The sequence below is a fragment of the Mustela nigripes genome, chromosome 1 (assembly GCF_022355385.1).
Source record: "Mustela nigripes isolate SB6536 chromosome 1, MUSNIG.SB6536, whole genome shotgun sequence".
In the NCBI taxonomy this organism is placed as follows: Eukaryota; Metazoa; Chordata; class Mammalia; order Carnivora; family Mustelidae; genus Mustela; species Mustela nigripes.
In genome coordinates, this window is record NC_081557.1 from 41903438 (window position 1) to 41925896 (window position 22459).

At 40.7% G+C, this 22459-nt stretch overlaps 1 protein-coding gene across 3 annotated transcripts in view; it reads left to right on the forward strand.

Annotated features, from left to right (window-relative positions):
- The first annotated feature begins 4795 nt into the window (after positions 1 to 4795).
- Positions 4796 to 22459, forward strand: part of DENND2B (DENN domain containing 2B) — a 150984-nt gene continuing 133320 nt past the window's right edge. For 2 of the 3 annotated variants that reach the window (XM_059408744.1, XM_059408755.1), the window contains exons 1-2: positions 4796 to 4860; positions 5117 to 5250. The gene's annotated coding sequence lies outside the window, so the exon portion shown is untranslated. Of the gene's footprint in view, positions 4861 to 5014; positions 5251 to 22459 lie in introns of those variants that run through there. The other variant, XM_059408737.1, reaches the window with a different exon arrangement.

A 22459-nucleotide genomic window follows, 5' to 3' on the forward strand; every position in this document is an offset into this window, starting at 1 on the left:
AGGAAGCCCGATGTGGGGCTCAGTCCTAGGACCCTGAGATCATGACCTGAACCAAAGGCAGAGGCTCAACCCACTGAGCCACCCAGGTGCCCTATATGTATATGTTTTAATCTGTGTTTTTTAAAGTCACAATGTCAAAATTTTTTGCACACAATTTTGGGTTCTGTGCTTCTTATCTCCTACAATTTAAAAACTCAGTAGCTTTTGGGGCCCCTGGGTGGCTCAGTTGTTGGGTGTCTGCCTTTAGCTGGGGTCATGATCCCAGGGTCCTGGGACTGAATCCCACATCGGGCTTCCTGGTCAGCGGGAAACCTACTTCTCCCTCTCACTCCCATTCCCCCTGCTTGTGTTCCTGCTCTTGCTGTCTCTCTCCCTCTGTCAAATAAATAAATAAATAAAATTTAAAAATTAAGTAGCTTTTAATAGAATATACATTTAGTCAATTGTTATGGATTATTTTACTTGATTACAAAAGATAGAAATGTAATTAATAATTTCAGTAACTTATAAGTACCACTATATTTGTATAACAAAACATGCTGATTCCTCAATGATCTGTTAAAATCTTGTTAAACTTTGGTTAGTAGGATTTTTTTTTTTTTTTAAACATTCAGTTTAACGATTTTTTTTCTTTCAGAGGTAGGGTAAAGGCAGTTGTACCTAAAGGAGTTGCTTATTATAAAGGAAAGAGCTATATTATGTTTCAATTCATGTAATATCTTGCTTGATTCCTTTTAGGAAGCCTGTGTGAGTGTGTAGTGATAGAGAGACTTTGCTCTAAGGAAAAATTGGCCTATGTAGAAATGACAAAGATCTTACAATTAATTTAGTGTAGTGTTTCTTAACCTTGGAGTTCTTACTCTGTAGGTCTGGGACTAGGGACAGAGTCTGTATTTCTGACACACTTCTTAGATGATTCCAAAGGGCTCTCAGCTTTAGGAACTAGTGGTCTAGTACATGCTATTATGCTTTACTGACTGCAAAAACTAATCACAAGAATTCATTCTACGGATGTTGCATCTATGTGAATGTAAGCTGCATTCATCTTTTGACAGTCTTGGAAAAGAGGAAAGTAAAATGCCAGAGGAAATGACAAGGTCATCCCTTTGCAGTCATGATAGCTACTTCTGAGTCATGCTGGGCTTCTGGAGATTATAGGTCGGAGTTGTTTTATGTCGAAACTGGCCTTAAGTCTTAAAGCTTATGGAAAAAGTTCAAGGGTAAATATGGGGTGTTTTAGAAATGAGGTTCTACTCAAATGTAGGTGGAATGGAAAGCAGGATTGGGTTAAATAGTACTTATTGAAGTTATGGATTAATAATTAGTAATTAGTTTCTCTACAAAACATTTTAGGATGATTTCGATCTTTAGCATTTAAGGTTAGCTATTTAAATGAAACATACTATTTTTATTAAAAAATTTAAAAAGGGAAATGATATGTGGAAAAGCATGCCCTGGAAAACGTAAAGGTCATCTAGGACAACCTTCTTGCCCAGTTGCCTGCTTTAGAGAAACCTGGTTATTTGGATCATGAAGCACAGATAAACCTCCCATTGCCCCTTTAACTAAGACTCTTTGTATAATATTATAGGCAGAGTACATAGGAGGAAATAACTGCTTCATGAATACTAGACCTGCAAATCTGAAAGATTTCCTCAAAAATCTTAACCCTTTGTCTCTCAAAGAAAAAAAAAAAAAGCCACACCCAAGCAAAATCTATGTACTAGAAAACCCAAACTACTTACAATGTTTAAGTGCAGGATTTAAAATAGCAAAAGGAAGTAAAGCCCATCTCTGTGATGTCAAGTGCTATTTTGGTATATAACAAAATAGTTGAATCATAAGTCCCTCAAAGTTAAAATATTAAACAGACTCTTAGCTATAAGATGTGTTGCCAGGCATCTGTATAGAATATAACCATGTAATCAAAGCATATTGTATTTCTCCACACAAAGAGAAGCAAAGCTACTGCTTCTAAAGATTAGGAAACTTTCATTAGACTGACAGAAGACAGTACAGAGGAAATGGCTTGGGGGTGGAGGAGATGTATGAAAGAGGATGAAAGGAACAGTATTCATACTATCCAAATTAGAGCCAGGATGTTTACGCTCACATCTTGTCTTGGCTCTGTGTTGAGGGGACTGAATAATGGGGACATGGGAAAATGTATCTGTGAGATCCCTAAATTAGGCACTAAATATACTAAATTCCTCCTATAAATGCTTTTTATTTATAGCAGTCTCTGAATATTTCTGAATATATTGTGAGTAAAGCCCAAAGCTATAATGCTAATTACCTCTACCTCTTTTCTGTTGCTAGTATCCTTCCTAAAGGTGTTCTTTCATTCTGTTGTTTACAAGGCACATGCCTCCACAGGATTGTAGCCTTATGGGGAGTGGTCTTATTTACCTTTCATTTACTCAAACAGCATCTATGTATCAGGCACCCATTTCATGCTGGGCACTGTACTAGGCACATATGGTATAATTATTAGTAAAACAGACCTGGTCCCAGACCTCACAGAGCTTCCATCTCCCTTAGCTTGGTCAAGTGATGTGGACTTTAGATGAATGCAAATTACTTAATTAGCACCATTTAAAACAACTTTAAAAACATTTCAGATGTCAGTGTCTCTAATAAAATTTTGGCCAGTATTAATTGACTAATACTGAAATCTGTGGAGTTAGACTTAAGACAATATTTAGGTTATATTTAGAAACATTTTTAATTTTTTATTTTATTTTTCTTTAAAAAAAAAAAGAAAATTATTTATTTGAGAGAGAGTGAGAGAGTGCACAAGCAGGGTGAAGGGCATAGGGAGAAGCAGAATCTCCACTGAGCAGGAAGCCCAAAGTGGGGCTCCATTCCAGGACTCTGGGGTCATGACCTGAACTGAAGGCAGATGCTTAACAGGCATCCTGTATTTAGAAAATTTAAGGGATGTTATTTTGCTTTCTTAAGGTTTTTTCTTAAGAATTAAAAAAGTTATATGCATAATTTGGAAGAGCACCCAACAAAAGGAGCAACTATTTACATCTCATTATTGCCCTCCTACATTGTTAGCAATCCGACCAGTAAGAGGCAGTAAGAGGCAGTGGTTGCTAGAGGTGAAAACAGTTGACCGTCCTGGCTCTGTGTAAAGAAAACCTCCATGCTTTCTTCACAGATGTCAGAAAAACTAGAAAAACAGGATTCTGATAGGAATTTTAATAGTTTTGTAAGTAGGAAACTTAAGAACCTCCTTCCACAGCTTAGGGAGCTACAGGTAGAATTTGCCTGGAACATTATTAAATTCTGTGGCTTGTGTTCCCTAAGGATTCTTCTACACGAGTTCTCTTATTGCTTGTGGTGGACAGAACCACCCTAATTGGAGACTGAAGATTGGAGAATCCTAAGTCCATCCATGTATGTTTCCTGAAGGTTTCAAGTGCTTTACTGAACTAGAGAAGAAACTCGCTGCTAGATTTTGAATTTGGAGTAAACATTGTTCTGACTTACCCTATTTTAGGTTTTCCCCTGTATTTTCCAGTTGCCTCAACAACGAAAATCTTGGGTTTTCCTAATGAAGAACCAATTCACTTTACCAAAAACAGATATATTTTTCAAACACAGACAACTGTGTCACACTGTATATAAAGCCTTCTACTAAAAAGGCCAAGTGTTATCTTTTGGCACTACTGCTTATAAGGTAAAAAGTTAATACGAGGGGCACCTGGGTGGCTCAGTGGGTTAAAGCCTCTGCCTTTGGCTCTGATCATGATTCCAGGGTCCTGGGATCGAGCCCTACATTGGGCTCTCTGCTCAACGGGGAGCCTGCTGCCTGCTGCCCGCTCTTCTCTCTGCCTGCCTCTCTGCCTACTTGTGATCTCTGTCAAAAAAAAAAAAAAAAAAAAAAAAAGTTAGTACTAGATATACTCCAAAAAGATATTAATATCTTTTTGGAGTAAAGGAACAATAGACTTTATCAGTTTGTTTCTTGCCACTATTTCTGCTCTATCATGAACAAATACAATTATTTCCAGGATATATCTTAAAATACCCATCGTTTTTTATTCTTGTCCCACAGCTGAGCAAATCCCTCTTTAGGATATATGACAACTGACTTGGCTTGGGCTGTGAAACACGGCTCAGCCTTATAGCCTGTTTATGCTCATTCATGCGCATTTGCTCCTTCAAATTCTAACTAGGTTTGTAAAAGTCAATTTTATGCATTACAATATCAAGGTCTATTTATAGTGATTTATGGGATGAGAAATTGGGTTACATGGCTTCCTAACATCCCACCAAGTATGTATGGCTTTGGATTTTAAGTGGTTTGCGTTATTCTTTTCCAAGTGGATTGTCACACTGAGTTAACAATGTCTTTTGGAATTCCACTAATAAATCACAGATTCTCACTGCTAGTATTCCATTGCTTATTTAATGACACCCTATTCGAGTGCTGGGTTTTGCAAGCTAAATGGAGTACTTAAAATCTCTGAATGCCCTCTGAACTTTTGGTTCAGATCAGACTCATTGGAAGCTTTGCGTTTTCAGAATTTCTCGGCCACGGCTGCAGTTCCAAATGTAGCTTCTTGTCATGTCTTTTGGGGTTTTGCAGGGCTCCCCCAGGCCGGGGGCTGGGAGAACGGAAAGAGCTCATCGGTTTGTTTGAAGGCAGGCAAGCTGTACAGGCGGCTTTTCCCAGACTCTCCCAGCTCCGGCTTTTCATGCATACCAGCAGATCCGCTTTTTTCCTCCAGTGATTGAAACCATCTGGACTGCAGGGGGGTCACGTGTGTATGAGAAAATGACATAAAGTTTCAGACCCCCTTGTGCTTTGCTCCAGATACAGACAATTCTTGTTCGGATGGTGCCGAGGTGAGGGCCGACCAGTTGCGGGCCAACTCCTCATCCTGTCCACCACCCCCATTTTCCCAGCCCGGGTCCCTCCCCCCACCCCCTTGCCTCCCGGCTCCGTACTCTCTGCGCGGTTTTCTTGTTCTCTTCAGTGCCTCGGAGCACACCCCTCTACCGGGTTCCAGCCGCCCACCCTCTCTGTCTCGGGTGGAGGCACACCTCCTCCACGCCCCCCCTCCACTCAAATCCGTGCTCCCTCCCATCTCTCTCCCTCCAGCCGGGCCACAGCCTGGGGCGCGGATGCCTGCCGGACCACCGCCCTCTCTCCCGGAGCGGCTCCTCCCCCGGGCTGCGCGGCTCCAGACAAGCCCCCATCGGTGCAAGCGCCCAGCCTGGCTGGGGAGCTCAGAGGTAAGTGCGTCCGGTCGCCACCCCGGCTTTCGAAGCCGGTCTTCCCGCGTGTTGGGAAGGGGGGGGCGGCTGGAGGAAGGGAGGGTTGCCCGTGCCCTTACTCCAGGAGGGGCGCGGGTTCCGCTCTGCCGCGCCCTGCCCGCCGCTGCAGCCCTAGTCCTTTCCCGGCTCTTCACCGCTCCTAGCCTCCGCCGAGTTCCAGCTCCGTAAGTATTCGCGCCGAGCGCCCACACTCGCGGGGCCTCTGCAGGAGCGGAGGAGCAGGGCGGAGGGGCAGCTTCCCGGGGTGGTGGGGACTGCCCTCCCGGCGGTTGGTCGGGGCAGGCTGTGCTTTCCGGCAGGCTAGGGCCACACAGTTGGGGGTGGGGAGCCGCGAGACCAGGGTCTAGGGAAGTACAGAGCTGCGTGCAGCGAGGAGACTGCAGGCTGTCTCGGGAGTGGGCTCGGTAAGCCGCCTCGTCCCCTGGGCTCACCCGAGCTGCACTGCTGTGGCTGTCGAGCCCTTACCTGGAGCTGTGGTAGCTTGTATGCAGGCTCCTTGAGGGACGGACGGACACACACACACACACACACACACACACACACGGAACTCAAACAAAGGAAAATTAACTTTGCACTCTATCACTTCAGCAAATTAAACTGCGACTCTTTGTGACTGATTAGCTTTCCATTTTTGTCCTTCTCCTTAAAAGTGCACTAAGTATTAAAGATGTATTTTTTAAGTGACTCAAGACTAATGGAATAATACACTTTAGCCAATGTTTGTGCTACCTTATCCAAGAATTTAGGAATTTAATAGGATTCAAGGGAGTGAACATTTTCAAATGTTTCTAAAGAGCTTATTTTTCTGGGACCTTTATATGAATGTTTACAGTTACTTGAATATGAATAAAACAACTTCTTCCCTTCTTCACTAAGTGAGAGAATTTGCTTAATGCCGCCTTAGTCTAGTTCTTGATTTTATCCCTATGCAGGTGTTTCTGTGGTTTAGATATCAGGGTCTTGGGAATGGGAGAGGTGTCATTATTTCACCTCCAGGACAGCTCGAGTTATCTCTCAAATCCACACACTTGGACTGACCGTCCTGGGATAGGGCCGCAAGATTAAAACCCAAATGACTGTGTTACTGTCCCTCCCCCCCCCCAGGTAGTATTTTCAGAAAGTAAATTATTTTACTGATGAGATTTTTCAGAAACAGGCACATCTAAAGAATCAGAAATGGTTTAGGTTCAGAAAGCTGATCAGAAGTAGAGTCCAAATTGGTCACAGTCTGTCTCTAGTACTGAATTAAGGACTGCACAAAGGAAGAGCTCAGGAGGAGCCTGTTGAATGCAGGGAGTGAAGTAAAGGCTTCCTGGACTCTGCTGGCTTGTTTGAGCGTTCCTCTGTGACTTCCTAGGTACAAACTTCCTTTCCATTTATCTGGTAACTCTTACCTTTGGAAAAAAACTCCATATGATATGGGGGAGATTTGTTCAAGTGTATATGGGGAGTGGTATTCTCTTTAAAGTATTTCTTATGGAAAACTTAGTGATTGATAATTAGTAAAAACTTTGCTATTGGGTTTGTGGACTTATTGAATAAAGAGGAGTGATACAAAAGAGAAGAATAAAAAATTTCGATCCCAATCCCTTTGCTTAGAATATAAGAATTAGTTATAGAAGCTCAGAGGGGAAAATGATTATGAGCCAGTGTGTTTCCTAGAAGAGAAAGGTTTTCAATTAGGCATTAAAGCAAAGTGTGGCCCTGAAACTGGTGGAGAGTTTCCAAGGGAGAGAGAAATATAGATCCTGGGGAGAATTTCCAAGAAGAGAGAGAATAGGTCATTTGGACTGGAGCTGGTGAGAAAAGTAATACTTTCTGAGCATCTTACTCTGTGCCACATGCCGTGCTCTCTCTCATCCTCTAGTCATATGAAGTAGGTATTGTCATTCTTGTCTTAGAGAGAGGGGATTCTTGTTTTAAAGAGAGGATTCCAGAAGATGAGTAACTTGCTCAAGATCACACAAGCAGTGAGTGGTAGAGCCGGAGTTCTAACTCCCGGTTGTCTCCGTCTAAAGCTTGTGCTTTCGCAGCTGCCTTCCGTAATGGGATGTGGGAAGTTAAGCTGAAGTGGACTGGTCAGCTTGAATACTGGCTCAGGGGCTGTAATTTTATCCTATACACACTGTCTGACTTTTAAAGATTTTTGAGAGAAGGAGTGATGGGCAAAGCAGTGTTTTGAAGATTAATGTGACACCAGGGAACAGCAGTGTGAGATGCTTGTCACAGGTAAGGTGCAAGATGTAGTTCTTAATTCAGGAGGTTAAAAAAAGTGAAGATAGCCAAGATACTTGGGTGTTTAAATTCTTGCCGCATTTACCATAGCCTCCAATAGCTTGGTTCCCTGGGTAGGAACTCATTGCACTGAGCACAGGGCTGCTGGGGATCTAGAAAAGAGCTGGATCTGACCAGGCAAACACTGAACTGGAATGTGTATGCCGAACAGCATGCCCAGCAGTTTATCCTTTATGCTCCCCACATGGGTTGCAGTGCTTTGATGAAAGTTTTTCTTTCTTTTATGACTACCCTGGGACAGAGATCAATGTTGTCATTTGTTTAAGAGCCTTTATTAGGAGGCAAAGTTGAGCTCCCAAACCAGGGCCTCTGCCCTAGAGATCTCATTTAAGATCTCATTTGATGTGTCCTTATCCCCCAGTATTCCCATGTTTCTTAAAAATGCTGAATTTTAAAAATTGGTACTGGCAAGATAAAAATGAATTGAGATTACCTTTCTTAATAAGATCAGTTATGAGAAAATGGACACTTCTTTCCCTTTTATTTATTTATTTATTTATTTATTTTGTGGAGGAACAATAGAGGACTCTGGAGAGTTACTCTGTGGGAATTTTGAAAGACTGGGACAAGGATTTAGAGATGTACAGAGCTCTTCCTACCCCTCTGCATTTCTTACCAGTTAATTGTGTTGTTCATATACACAGCTAGGGAGCTGACAGGGCCTTTGAATACCCAAGTTTATAGCCAGACCCTTTGATTCTCTGCAGATAATGGGCTCAGGAAGGGCAGTAGTGGGTGGAGCCATTTTATTAGAATTGTCTCCCACTTTGAATACAATCTAGATATCTGGTTCTTCCATGTGCAACCTCTAGGTCTTTTTCTCTGAACTGGTCAGTGCCCTGAAGATTTGGTTTTTAGGCAAGGAATATCAGGTAGTGAGAAAGGGGGTTGTGCAAAAAAAGCAGAAAAATGAAGTTTGTCAGCTACAGAATTTTTATTTTAATTAATGTTAGAGTCCGCCATAGTTTTTTTAACATACAAAATGTACACCCATAATATGATCTTAGTTCTCTGTAACCATTTTTACCTTAAAGAGCCTCTAACTGGAAAGCTTGCCCCATTGAATGGGGCTTTGAAAGGTATAATTCTCAGCAGCAGCTCTAATGGTGTGAGGACATGACTTAATTTAGGTTTTGGATCTCAGAAGAATGTGACCTCTCACTGTAGGGGATTTAGACTCCAAAGATGTGGGTTAAAGTTCTTCTTTGCCACTTTTATTTAAAAGTGTCTGGAGTTTGATATCAGGGCAATCTCTTAGCTTATTTATTCTGGTTCATCTGAAGGAGGGTAATCCCAAGGTCCAGCCAGAGTTCATGCCCTGATTAGTTCTGCGGTTCCTTCTTGTAGTTTGTACTCTTGTGTCACCTGAAAGCCATTTTGTTTTATCTGTAGCCTGTGGTTATGATCAGAAAGGAGAATCAGCTAGGATTTTCTCCAGAGAATGGCAGCTTTCCTTATTAGTTGACTGGTAATCTTGGGTAGGAGTTTTTGTGAGAATGCTCTTGAGGTTAGTTTTGGGAATTGGGGTCTCAAATATTGACTTTGGCGGTGGTCTTATGTAAATGTCAGAAATGTTTAGTTGCATTTTTGGTTCATTGCTTACTCATACAATTGCATTTTTGGTTCATTGCTTACTCATACAATTGATTATTAGTGATTTATGTATTTATTTATTTATTTGACAGAGAGAGATCACAAGTAGGCAGAGAGGCAGGCAGAGAGAAAGCAGGCTCCCTGCCGAGCATAGAGCCCGACTCGGGACTCGATCCCAGGACCCTGACTGAGATCATGACCCGAGCCAAAGGCAGAGGCTCAGCCCACTGAGCCACCCAGGCACCCGATTATTAGTGTTTTTATGGTGACCATTTGTTATTTTTATCATTTATTCAAGGAGTGACTTAGATTTTCTAAGGTAGCTGAACGCTTAGAAAAATACTACTGGAATATCCTTTTGGTTCTCAGATGTAATCTCCATTTCTCCAGTGGAACCATTTGACCATTTCAACTCACTCTGCCTCCAGATATCCCTAAATCTCTCTCAAGTGATTTGCTGTCTCTCAAGAGATTTCACAATCTCTCTAGGAAACTTTTCTGAGCTTTCCAGACTGATGATGATTACAGATTATCTCCTTGTCTTTAGTCTGAGTTTTCTTTTAGCGTTGCTTATTTTCACTGTTTTCCCATCCCTCTTCAACACACAGATGTTCAGAGAGTGAACAACTTGTCTTTCAAGGACTCCAGGGGCAGCTACCAAATGTGCACATTGCCCCTCTGGGCTCATCCGTTCTTTCCCTTTGTCTGGCTAACCAAGCTGAAGCACTCTGTATTTTTCTTTATACGTTTCTCTTTTCAGACCTATGATTATACTTGTTGCTTTGTTTTTTTTTTTTTTTTTTAAATTCAGGAAGTCAATATCAGATATGTTAGCAATTACAGCTTTTGGTGAAGGGAGACTTTTGGAAATAAAATGTGCTTTTCCTCCCTATCAGCATGAATCATTGTGTAACTTCTGAAAGCTCAGGAGATGATCTTCTAAAAAAAATTATCAAAAGAATTTTGCGTAAGTCCTTTAAGAGCTTAAAAAGAATCCAGCCTTTGTAAGACTACACTAAAAGTAACAGACAAGCCGAATCAGGGCCTTTCTAGAAGATAAGAATCATTTGTTTATACCAGAATTTAGGATCCCCAAGCAAATATGATAGAATAAATCTACTAACCCTTTGTTAATAGCATAAGAAATAAGAACCTTTTTAGTGGACCCTTGTGATAAAGGGCCATAGTGATTAGAATATGCTGAGAAACCTGATTGTCAGTGTTCTGGAAACTAACTTTGGGTGGTCATGTATAAAGGTTGGTAGCTTTTAGTCTTCCTTTGGTGTGAAGTAGGGATCTTGGATGTTAATTAAACTAAGGACAAGTTTGAATCTAGATATTTGTGGATTTCCCCTCCTTCTCCCTAAAGGCTAATTGGAGTGGAGCAGAAAAGAAAGTGCCTTTCATCAGGGAGCCCTTGTCTTAGAATGCTTTGTCAGACACTCGTCTGTGTTACTCTCATTCATACACTCTTTCTTGTGTTCATCATTTGTTGAATATCCACTGTAGAAAAAGCACTGGGCTAGTGCTTTCAAGTGTCTGTCCTCTCATAACTTTTTTTTTCAGTGAACATGCTTCATATTAGGTGTTTGAAGAGTCAGCGAGTGGGTAAAGTTAAGAAATTAGATGGGGAATTGATTTTGGATGTGGGTGTTGGATAACTCCTGATTGGAATTGAGAAGTGGCCATTTGTATATCACTCTGCCCTCTGGTCTAGGTGACAAGGAGGCTGACCATGTGGGATATATTTTTTAGTGAGTGAACAGGGCCTAGTTATTTATTTTTGCTATCAGTTGTGTTAAATTACATTTTCCGTTGCCAGGAACTCCGCTTAGCATAATATCCCCCATAAGTCCCGGGTAGTTGGTAGTAAGGACTAGGTGGGGAAGTGTTTCCTGAAGGTCTGGTTTGGCCAAGGATGGATTCTAGGTGCCTAGACCCAATGGGCTTCTACACAAACTGGAGTGTTTCTAACCCTGGAACCCAAGGGGGATGGAAGTTCTCTTCAAATGCTGTATCGGTATGGGAGGGATGACAAAGCTTTTGTTTCTCAGTGGACCCCAGAATCTGTACATGGAGACCCAGAGTTGAAGAAAACCCAGCTAACAAATGAATATTTAGTACTATATAGAGTTAGGGAGAATATGGGAAAATGGGATTTAAGATCAAAGGGTTCATTTGTGTCCTTAATGTCAAATTAATCAGAAATATCAGTTGTGAGGGTTTTGTTTTGCTCTTTTTTTCTTTTCCATGTATGTGTTTTGACAGGTCTTGAAATTGACATTATCTTAAATTGGAATAATACTAGGACTAAAATGTTTATATAGAAAGTGATAGTAGAGTTATGGGAGATGGGCAAAGGCCACTCTGTATCTTACTTCAGACCATTCAAAAAATCCCCATGAGTACCTCAGTGGTCAGAATTAGTTTGAAATCGTTTTGCTGAGAGGCATGGGTAAAATAACATTTATTAGCTTTGGTTTATTCCTGGTTTAGATATGAGCAAGAAAGCTACTTTGGGAGCAGTATCATGTGCCCAGCCCTGCCCACATTCAAGCTGCCTACTTAGTTCCCATGTATTTGTCACTGTTACTGGCCCCTGGAGGGCCAGGGTAGATCTCAGGATATGAGGCTCAGATTTGATTGAAGTCACATCAAAAGATGCCTGGCTGGCTTAGGCAGTAGAGAATTAGACTCTTAATCTCAGGGCTGTGAGTTTGAGCCCCACGTTGGGTGTAGAGATTGCTTAAAAGTAAAATATTTTTAAAAAAGGGGGGGAATTGGACCTGGTAGGTCACCAGGGCCATGGGTGTGGGGAGAGAGGTGGATTGGGCAGGGAAGAAAAACTGAAGGGCATGTAGTACGATGGAAATTGAGTAAAGAAATTAAAAAGTTAGAATTCTTTTCCCCCCTCATTGACTTAGACCTTTATTCAGTTAGAAATGTTTATCACTTGAGGTCATTTTTATGAACACTCACTGTAACTAGTTGAAGGCGCTGTGATTCCTGTGTATTGATGGGAAGAACCCTCCTAGATGATTCTCCGGATATGTATTTGGATTATTTCCATTTTCTTTTCCTCTTTTTCTCCTAAGTTGTGATGCTGTTTTTTTGTTTGTTTGTTTTAAGGAATATTCTGGCTTTAGTATCTGGAAACTTTTAGGGCTGTGGGGACTGGGGGCAGGGGTGCTAAGTGTGACATGTTGTCAGGTATGAGAGGCTTTTACACTCAGACAAATTTCCAGGAACGAGGGGACACAAAAGTTTATCTACAAAGTTAGAAGGGAGAATGTCATGGCAGGTGGTATAACTGCTTTGGCCGTTGTGACGGTCTCTGTTAAGATGGGGCTGATTGTTGGATGATGGAGTGGTATTGAGAATATTTTATAATCCACATTACTCCTTGAAGATTTTTTTCTTTAAGGAAAAGCATAGTGCATTATGTTGATTTTTTGTTTTGAAATTTGTATGACACATCCATAAGTGAGCATATAGAGAAACCAGCTCTTTTGAGATCACACAGCTCAAAAAACGAAGAGCCAGGATGTGGTGAATCTAAGCAGAGACTGAATGCCAAGCACTTAACTTGTATGGCCTCTAACTGGTCTTGACTACTCTACTCCCTTCCCAGTCTCATCTCCATATAGCAACCAAAGTATTATGTCTGTCCCTAACTTCAGCCCTCCTATGGAAAACCCCACATCACACTTAGAGTCCAATTGCCAAGTTCTTAAGTGCTCTAACCTGTAGTCCTTCCACCGGCTGTCCCCATCTCTTCTGTCACAGAGCCTTTGCCCTGTACCTGGGGTACTCATCTTGAATACTGCTAGTTTTTACCCTCCTTCATTTGGGTATCAGCTCAAATGCATCTCCTTGAGAAGGCTTTCCCTGACCATCCCATGTAAACCGCTCTTAGTGAATCTTTAATCCTTCCTTTGTTTTTCTTCCTAAAATTATATTATGTATTTGTGTGTTTTTCCTGTTTGCTTTCACAAATAAATAAACTCCTTGAGATGAGGGAGTTGGTTTATCTGTTTACTGGTATCTTTACTTTTTAGAACAGTACATGGAAAGTTTTCTTTAAATATTTAAGTGAGTAAGTGGTGTCATTTGCATTTGACGTTCATGTTTAACATGACTTCACTTGGATAAAAATAGCAGAGAAGAAAGGGATATACAGGTGATACATTCAGGTCTGGGTCTTGGTTTTATATTTGTTACCAAGGCTTTGCCATAATATGTGGCAGAGAAATGCTCAGAAAATCTGACTTGAGGTAGCTCAGTTGGTTAAGTATCTGCCTTCGGCTTGTGTCATGATCTCAGGGTCCTGGGATTGAGCCCCACAGTGAACCTGCTTCTTCCTCTCTCTGCTCATTCTCTCTCTTCCTCTTTCTCGAATAAATAAAATCTTAGAGAGAGAGAGAGAGAGAGAAAATCTGAGTTGAACAAATCCACTGTTTGATTTATTTTGGATTTCTGACAAGAGTTCAAAGAAGGGAGAGAATAGGGCACCTGGGTGGCTCAGTGGTTAAGCCTCTGCCTTTGGCTCAGGCCTTGATCTCAGGTTCCTGGGATTGAGTCCCACATCGGGCTCTCTGCTCCGTGGGGAGCCTGTTTCCCCCTCTCTCTCTGCCTTCCTCTCTGCCTACTTGTGATCTCTGTCAAATCAATAAATAAAATCTTTTTTTTTTTAAAAGATTTTATTTATTTATCAGAGAGAGGGGGGGGGGAGAGAGCGAGCACAGGCAGACAGAATGGCAGGCAGAGGCAGAAGGAGAAGCAGGCTCACTGCTGAGCAAGGAGCCCGATGCGGGACTCGATCCCAGGACGCTGGGATCATGACCTGAGCCGAAGGCAGCTGCTTAACCAACTGAGCCACCCAGGCGTCCCAATAAATAAAATCTTTTAAAAAATTTAAAAAAAAAAGAAGGGAGAGAATAGTATGGACTGGAGTGCTTAGAGAAAATTTGTGGAGGCCTTGAAGGAGGATTGAATTTGTTTAGGTGTATAGGAATTGTAGAGATGGGGTTGTTGTTGTCGTTTATTTTTTTTAAAGATTTACAAGTGATTGGGAGAGAGGGCAGAGGGGGAGAATCTTCACGATGACTCTTTGCTGAGTGCAGAGCCTGATCCCAGGACCCTGAGATTGTGACCTGACTGAAATCAAGAGTTGGCTGCTCTGGATGGAAAGCCATCCAGGTGCCCTGTTGTTGTTTTTTAAGCTGGAAAGACTATTAGGATGATCTCTTTCAGCTTCTTGGTTGTAGATGGGGAAACTGAATCCAGAGAAACAAAGGACTTGTCCAAAGGCGCACATGGTGAACCATATCTGGAATTCAGGTATTTTGATTCCTATGTCAGTTCTCTTTCCTCTGTACAGTGCTGCCTTCAGAATCAAGGATGTGCTTTGGGGGTAGGAAAGTGATTAGGAATATTGAGAGCAAAGGCCCAGAAAAAATGTTGGCTGTGTGGGATGGAAATTAGGTCATCTTAATTGAAACAACAAGTTTATGAAAGAGCTCCATGGGAGATATGTAGGCTGTAGAAGCTGGATAAGACCAGATCCTGGAGGATTTTTTTCTTTCTTTTTTTTTGGTCTTAAGTAATCTCTGTTCTCAATGTTGGGCTTGAAGTCACAACCTGGAGATCAAATGTTGTATGCTCTACCAACTGAGCCAGCCAGGAGCCCCATATCCTGGAGGATCTTGAATATTATCTTGGATACTTTAAATTTAGAATTACAGGGAGGCATGTGAAAATACTTTAAATATTGTTCTGTATTTTCTCTCCAATAAAGGTGACCAGTAATGTAGTACAGAAAACGGATTAGAATTGAAGAATACTTTGGAGTCTCGGAGGAGTTAGAAGGCCCTTATAACAATGCAAGTATTAGTGTAGTTTGCGGCCTAGTAACATTTCAGTTTGTTTTGTTCTTGTTGTTGGAAATTGTGCATTTTTTGAAGACAGTATATAAATTTCTGACAAAAGATGTGTATACCCAGCTTTCTAGGGGAGTTTGGGAGTAAGAACCCTGAAGAACCAGTTTTTTACTTTATTCAATTTCATATATGTTATAAATGAAATTTCTGTATCTAAATGGTAACTCATCTTAAGAAATCCAGGTCAGGGAGGTGCCTGGGTGGCTCAGTGGGTTAAGCTTCTGCCTTCAGCTCAGGTCATGATCTCAGGGTCCTGGGATCGAGGCCTGTATCAGGCTCTCTGTTCAGCAGGGAGCCTGCTTCCCCCTCTCTCTCTGCCTATTTGAGATCTCTGTCTCTCTCTGTTAAATAAATAAATAAAATATTAAAAAAAAAAAAGAAAGAAAAAGAAAATCCAGGTCAGGAAAGTAGGGGTAGAAGATAACACTATACAAGGTGTGAAGCTTGTGGCAGGGGGTATGGGGAAGGGCAGAAGTTGCAGATGGACAATGAATGGGGGAGCAGCTTCCAAAAGAGAGCCTGGGCTTTTCTGTTAGAGCTGCTTCATCATGGCTAGAGAGTCAGGAATCCAGGGACCTCAGCCTGGCACTGGATTTTAAAAAAATATATATATTTTTTTCTTATTTATTTATTAGAGAGAGAGAGAGCATGAGAGGAGAGAGGTCATTGAAAGAAACAGACTCCCTGCTGGGCAGGGAGCCCCATGTGGGATTCTGTCCCAGGACTCCAGGATCATGACCCGAACTGAAGGCACTTGTCTAACCAACTGAGCCACCCAGGAGCCCCCCAAAATTGTGGGCTCACAATTCTTTGGCTGGACAGGTTGTGTTGAAACCCTGGCCCATTCATGTAGTCCACATACTTTTTTTTTTTTAAACATTTATTTATTTTGGGGGGAGGACAGAGAGAGAGAGAGAGCATCCTAAGCACACTAGGCACTGAGCTCAGAGCCCAATGTGGGGCTTGATCCCACAACCACGAGATCATGACCTGAGCTGAAACCAAATGCTGGTCGTTCAACCAACTGCGCCACAAGGCGCCCCATGTAGTCCACATAAGTTTTCAGCTGGAGCTGATGAGACTAGATTGATACAACCCTTACCAGGCCAGTATATTGGCACAGGGTATGATACTTTAAAAGTTTTTTCCATCCTCAGGAATCTTTTTCCATCTCCAAGGAAAAACTGTAAAAGTCCATGTGTAAGTGAGAACACAGACCTTTAAATAATATCTCAAATTTGGATCTGAGAGTTTGGATGCAGAAAAATCCTGGAGCATTAACATCCAACAAATAATTATTGAGTAGCACCTGTTAAACACCTCATACTGTGCTCAGTATTAGAGTTTGAATCTTTTGATCATATTGCATCAGGTGTTATTGTTAGGATATCAACATTTGGTTCTATTTCTTATTTATTTATTTAAAGATTATTTATTAATTTATTTGACAGAGGGAGATGACAAGCAGGCAGAGAGGCAGGCAGAGAGAGAGGAGGAGGCAGGCTCCCTGCTGAGCAGAGAGCCCAATGCGGGGCTAGATCCCAGGACCCTGAGATCATGACCTGAGCCCAAGGCAGCGGCTTAACCCACTGAGCCACCCAGGTGCCCCCATTTAGTTCTATTTCATGCTAAGTTCTTTTAGCTCCCAAAGTTATGTAGCTCAGTCCCTAAACCCTCAGTTCAGACTGTTCACTTATGCTTGCATTCATTTGTTGAATCTGTTAATTGTTGTACAATATGTAAGAGGCGATATGCTGAATGCTGAGGCAGTTTTGAAGATGAACAAGGGTGGGTGAGGGTCCTCAACTGGTCCACTGGGATTTACCAGGTAGACCTGGCAGCTGTGCAGTTTCCTGGGATTTCTAGCCATGAGAGGAGTGTTTCAGCAGTGGTGCATCTCTCTTCCCTTATTTTGCCCACACGGGGTTCTCCCCATCCGTCTTGCCCCTGTTCTCTAACCCTATCTTTAAATTTATGAGAAATGAAAATTAGCTTCTTTGCCCTTAAATTTGGGAAGTTTCATTAAGGGTAGAACTTCTCTGATGAAACCTTTATTAAAGTTTGAAATCTTTCCAGTTTCAAGTTTGAATCTCTTCTATCTGTGTAATCCCACAGAAGAGGCTTCTCCATTAGAACTTTCCTCCTTCCTCTGAAAGTCACTTTGCCTACGGAGTAGACAAAGTATGAGTATGCAGACAGAGTATGCAGTATTCGGTATTTTTTTTTTAAAGATTTTATTTATTTATTTGACAGACAGAGATCACACGTAGGCAGAGAGGCAGGCAGAGAGAGAGGGGGAAGCAAGCTCCCCACCAAGCAGAGAGACCGATGCGGGGCTCCATCCCAGGACCCTGGGAACATGTAGCCTAAGGCAGAGGCTTTAACTCACTGAGACACCCAGGTGCCCTATAGTATCTGATATTTCTCAAGCTCTTCACTTCTTCCTGCTTCATTGGCTCTCTGTGGGGATGCCAGGAGGGGCATGTTGTTTTGTTCAATTACAGTGATTGACAGAAATGAGAGGGAGGTAATGGTGCTAAATTTCCTCATCCTTTGGAAAGACAGCTGCTCAACAAAAGAGAAGCGAAAGAAGGTGGATACAGAAGAGTGTTACATTGAGCCTTTGCATTGCCAGTTAGAGTGAGGTTGTGTTCCCCTCCTTTGCTTGGCATCTGGAGCCAGCTTGTCCACTCTCTGAGATTTACTCTACTTATTTGTATTGTGAGCTCTTTTAATAGAAAATTACAAAATATAAAATAATCTTTCTCTCTAACTCTAAGTTGATTTTTCTAAAAATGTAATATGTGCATTGTAGTACCTTTAAAAAAAAAGATTCACTTTCCTGTCACCTAGAGATCACTAATCTTAGTGCACTAATAATAGTGCACTATTTCATCAGTATTTTGTTGAAGAATTATCTTTAATAGGTTCCTTCAGTTGAATGCTGACTCTTTACCTGTGTATTGCTAAGGGGTTTGTAAATATTATCTCAATTAACCCTTGCACCAGCACCGAGAAGCATGTTTTATTCTCGATTTTTGTATACTCTCTTCCTGTGAGAGCTCAGCTATCTCCAGGGCTTCAACTATTTCCTTTATGGCAGGGGTACATCACTTGAATCTCAGTGGTTACCTTGAGAGCATGAGTTCTCTCTCTGCCTCTCTTTCTTTCTTTATTTCTCTTTCTTTCTTTCTTCCTTTCTTTCTTTCTTTCTTCTCTCTCTCTCTCTTTCTTTCGAGAAAGCCCAAGCAGGTAGAGTGGCATGGCAGAGGCAGAGAGAGAAGCAGGGTCTCTGCTGAGCAAGGGGCCCGAAGCGGGACTTGATCCTAGCACCCTGGGATCATGATCCAAGCTGAAGGCAGCTGCTTAACTGACTGAGCCACCCAGGCATCCCGAGAGCATGAGTTCTTGAGCCAGATGGCCTGGGTTCAAATGCTTTTTCTACCCTTTCCCATATGTGATTCTGGACAAGTCCCTTAACCTCTCTATGCTTCCGTTTCCGTTTCTTCATCTGTAAAAGGGCTAGTAATAGTGCCTACCTCCTAAGGTCTTTGTGAGGATAAATAAATTAATGCGTATAAAGTGCTTAAATGACCTGGCATGTAGGTAGTGTGTATAGTCATTGCTGCTGGATGACCCACAGGCATCTCAAATTTTCCCTGTTCAGTACTTACCGCTATAAAGCTGCTCTTTCTTCTCCTGTACTCATGAGCTCCTTTAAGGGTATCAGAGTCGTCCCTGATTTCTTCTTTTTCCTCGGTAATCATACTCAAAGTCTTGTCAGTTCGATTTCCCAAAAGTCCTTCTCACTGTCTTGCCTCCAACCCAGTTAGAAATTTGACGATTTTTTTCCTGGAATGCATCCTCAGTGTCTTAAAAGGCCTGCCCCTGGATGTTCTTGTCAATTTCCCAGCCTGTTTCCCAGAGTGATCATTCTAAAACAGTTTAATTTTATAGTTCCTTGCTAAAAACTCTTTCCTTTTTTTTTTTATGAGGAATAACATAAAGTGCACAAATATTAAGTGTATAGCTTACTGGATTTCAATGTTTTTATTCACCCATGTAACCCCTACTCAAATCAAGATATAGAACATTTCCAGCACTCCAGATGGTTGCTTTATGTCTCTTCCAAGATAGTATCCGCATTCCTGCCCTTAACCACTCTTCTATTACCATTTGTCATTGCCTTTTCTTCCTTTTTTTTTTTCAGATCTTTACAGCTACTTGAGATTGAATTCTTTTTTCCAGTTTTATTAAGAAATAATTGCTGTACATTACTGTATAAGATTAAGGTGTACAACATGATGTTTTGATTTAATATTGTGAATTGATTACCACAATCGGTTCAGCTAACATCCTTGGTCTTGTATACACACAGTACAAAAAAAAAAAAAGGCAAAAAGAGAGACACATTTTATCTCCTCGTGATGAGAACTCTTAGGATGTCCTCTCTTGGCAATTTTCCTATATGTCATACAGCAGTGTTAGCCACGGTCATCATGTCATACATTATGTCCCTTATTTATCCTACTTTCTAGAAGTTTGTACCTACCCCTGACCACTCTTGTTATCTCCGTTTATTTTGTCTTTTCTTGGGCTTTGTGTAAATGAATCATAAAAGCTCTTTATTGAATCTTCTTAGGCAGGGTAATCCCAAACTCATTTAATATGACATTCAGAAATGTTTGTCATCTGGCTTTTTACTTCAAATCCTTCACACTCAGCCACCCTTCTTGCCATTCCAAAATTGTGTTGCTTGCTAACACAATAGGCTCTTTTTCCCTTTCTTTTCTTTTCTTTCTTTCTTTCCTTTCCTTTTTTTTTTTGGTACTTGATATTCTGCTTCATTCCCTACCAAATTCATCCTCCAAAACTCAGCTCTAGGCTGGATCTAGCCCTTCTCTGTACTCTGGAAGCATGATTATTATTGTATTATTGTTATTTATTTACATGTCTTTCGTCTCTACTCATCATTTTCAAGAACTCAGGCATGGGACATACCCCCACTCCCTAATTTTACACAAGTCATTCATATTCTCTCCAGGAAAATGAGAATACAGAAACAAACAAAAATAACCCCAAATCCCACTATATAGAGATGATATATATATATATATATATATATATATATATATATATATATAGATGTATATATCTATATGTCTATATACCAGCATATATACACAAACTGTAAAACGTAAATAAACATACATCCATAAAATACAAAATATTTATTTAATCTATTAATTACATTTGGTTCCCCCCACCCTTTTGTTATAAAAACCCTTTGTATTTTAACATAGTTCTCTTCCCTGATTATTTTTGGAGAATACATTTATAGAAATAAAATGGGTAGCTGAAAGAAACGAACATTTTTAAGGGCTTTTGATATACTTAGCTAAATCAGTCTCCAAAATTTCTTTAACCTGTGTGTACTTCTGCTAGGGTGAGAGTGCCTGTTTCCAGCTGTCCCTACCAAACTTTTTAAGAAAGAAAATAGTATTTGCAAGTCTGATAAGTTTAAAATGGTTTTGCATTGCTGCTATAATTTGCATTTCTTTGATTGTTACCAAGGCTGAATATTTTCTCATAAGCTTGATGCCATTTATATTTATATTTATATAATCTATATTTCTTTTGTGATTTACATGTTTCATGTATTTCTATTGATTTTATCCATGTTTTTAATATTAGCTCATCAAATGTACTCTGTACATTTCCCTGACTTTATCATTTATCTTCTAACTTTATCGTTTTCCACATACAAACATTTTAATTATTTAATGTAGTAAAATTTATTAGTCTTTTAAATAATTTTCTCTACCTGTGGTGTCATTCTTAAAAAGGTCTTTCCTCAGCAAGATCAGATAAATATCCATTCTATATTCATGTACCTCTTTGATGATGTCATTTTTTGCATTTAAATCTTTACTCAGTCTGGAACTTACTGTTATGAAATAATAATACTAATAATAGCTAATCTTTTGAGTGCATATTATATTCCATGTATATGCTTCATTTGTACTGACTCATTTAATACTTTTAACAAACTTATGATGTAGGTATGGTTGCTCAGCTAGTAAAAATGGCAGAGATAGGATTCAGGTTTAGGTAGTTGAGCCCTCGAGCCCATGCCTTTAACTACTCTGCTAACTTAGTTTTTTCCCACTGTCCTAATGTCATTTGTTAAGAAATCCATTCTTTCCCTGCCACTTTGAAATTGCCAATTTTAATCATATGCGCTCTCTCTCTACACACACACACACACACTCACACACACACACACACACACACACACACTTAGGTGTGTTACTATACTTTTGTCCCCCTGAGCTGTCTGTTCTGGTGATAATGCCACACTGTTTTAACTTGTGTAGCTGAAAGATGGTGTTCTCTTCCCCTTAGCCTCTCCAGTGCCTAGCAGTGATTGTTGCCTTGTAGATATTTAATGAATATTTGCAGAATGATGTAACTCTTGGAGGTTCATGGATAGAATTCAGAGGGTCTGCAGCTTGGTTAGGAAAAAATTACATCATCATTTTCATTGATACTAGACTGAAATTTAATATTTCTTTCAATTATGAATATAGGCAGTAAAGCACAGTAGTAATAGCATGACCTGTGACTTTGTCATGGGTATTTGCCAGGGTTAACCTTAGGTTAAAAATTCTTGGTTTAATGTGTTTCTTTCTTGAGGCTATTTTATCTTTGTGTCTAATACCTAGACAGTGCCTGATACTTGGTAGATGCCCAATAAATATGCTAATTTGAAAAACTCTTTTTGTTTAGATTTACCTATTTATTTTATTTTATTTTATTATTATTTTAATATTGCACTTTTAAAAAATTTATTTATTTATTTAAATTAATTTATTTGACTGAGAGAGAGAGATCACAAGCAGGCAGAGAGGCAGGCAGAGAGAGGGGGAAGCAGGCTCCCTGCTAAGCAGAGAGCCCAATGTGGGGCTCAATTCCAGGACCCTGAGATCATGACCTGAGCTGAAGGCAGAGGCTTAACCCAGGCGCCCCTAATATTGTACTTTTAAAAAAAGATTTTATTTATTTTTTTGACAGAGATAGCGAGAGAGAACACAAGCAGGGGAAGGGGCAGAGGGAGAGAGAAGCAGAATCCCTGCTGAGCAGGTCCCCAAAAGCCCCCAAAGCGGGCCTTGATTCCAGGATCCTGGGATCATGACCTGACCCCAAGGCAAATGCTTAACCAGCTGAGCCACCCAGGTGCCCCTACTTGGTATTTTTAAAATTTAAACACTTGTCTCATTTAAAGTTGTTCCTTCAGCCATATTTTGGACTGAGTTTATGCGATGGATAAATTTCTTAAG